Raw genomic sequence first — 1547 nt, forward strand, 5'->3', positions numbered from 1 at the left:
ATGTATGGATTGTGATAAGAGTTGTACGAGCCCCAATAAAATGATTTCTTAAAAATTCTAAAATCAAAGCACAGTAGATATCTTAGTCCAGTGGTTCTGAACCTGTGGGTTGCGGCCCCCTTTGGAGGTTGAGCGACCCTTTCACAGGGGTCGCCTGATTCATCACAGTAGCAAAATGACAGTTACGAAGTAGCAACAAAAATAATTCTATGGTTGGGGGGGTGACCACAACACGAGGAAGTGTATTAAAGGGTTGTGGCTTTAGGAAGGTTGAGAACCACTGCCTTAGTCCAATTGGTTTTTATTCTCAATATTCAAAAGAATTAGACATATCTATGTACATATATATCTAAAGCCAAATATTAGATTAGAAAGAGGAAGCCTTTATTTTCTTCAAGTGCATACAAATGTGGTTTATTTGCAAAGAATGCTTTGCTAAAATAAATAAAAGCACCTCAAAGCGCTGACAAAAGACAAAGAACACAGTTCAACCTAAGGACTAAAACCTTTACCCTGAATTCAAAGGTTAAAAGACTGCGTAAACATTCCACAGATAGAGTGCTCTAAAAAAATTAAAAACTAGTACCTGGACTTTTATTTCCAGCTATGATTATTATTCTTTTCTTTTCTTAAATTCTTTCAAAGACTCACATGGTTTAAAGAAAAATTTCTAATATTTGTAACATATATAAATGTAATATATGTTAACAATAGCACAAATGATGGGGGATAAAGGGAACTAAATTTTTGCAGAATTGGTTTTATTTTACATGAAATAATATTAGTTTTAGTAAAATGTGATTAAAGATACATAATATAGTTTCTATAGCAAGAACATATTAAGAGATAATAGCAGAAAGCCAGTACACCCTTGTAAAATTTCAACGGGCTATTTTGAATAACAAAACTGATATGCTGATATAAATTTTGAAGTGAGTGATAACTGCCACAATTTTAGTGAAAATGCAGGTATCTAGAATAACTAAAACAATTTTGATAAAAAAACACAAAGTTGAAAGACTCAGGATCTGATCTCAAAATTTATCATAAACCGCTATAGCACTCCGTGCTATACAAAACACAGAGTGGAGTTGGCATAAGGCTACAGGGATAAATCAATAGAAGAACAACTAGAGATAGAGCAACCAATATACAGGGCATTGACTTTCAAAAGAGCAATTCAACAGAAAAAAGTAAATCTTTACAACAAATGTATAGGACAAGTGGATATTCGCATAGGAAAAAAGGTAATCAAGATCTCCTCTACGTCACACCATATCGAAATATTGATTCAACTATATCACAGTCCTAAACACAAAAGGTAGGAAGATAAAGCTCGTGGGAGAAAATATTTTGATTTATGAGAGTCTCTCCATGACTTTGGAGTAGGAAGAGATCAGTTAGGATGCAGAAAGCAGGAATTAATGAATTCATTAGGCATAAGCAAAATTCAAAACTTCTCTTATCACATACATTTTAAAGAAGATAAACAGACAAAGCACAGACTGGGAGAAAATATATGCAACTTATGCTTAACAAATAATTTA

General features: G+C 33.0%; 1 protein-coding gene across 1 annotated transcript in view; it reads right to left on the reverse strand.

Moving 5' to 3' along the window:
* DHX40 (DEAH-box helicase 40) overlaps positions 1–1547 on the reverse strand; it is a 56347-nt gene that overhangs the window by 16676 nt on the left and 38124 nt on the right. The gene's annotated exons all lie outside the window — the stretch shown is intronic.

The sequence above is a fragment of the Echinops telfairi genome, unplaced genomic scaffold, assembly GCF_000313985.2.
Source record: "Echinops telfairi isolate 266 unplaced genomic scaffold, ASM31398v2 ScPeMD7_7458;HRSCAF=8496, whole genome shotgun sequence".
NCBI lineage: Eukaryota > Metazoa > Chordata > Mammalia > Afrosoricida > Tenrecidae > Echinops > Echinops telfairi.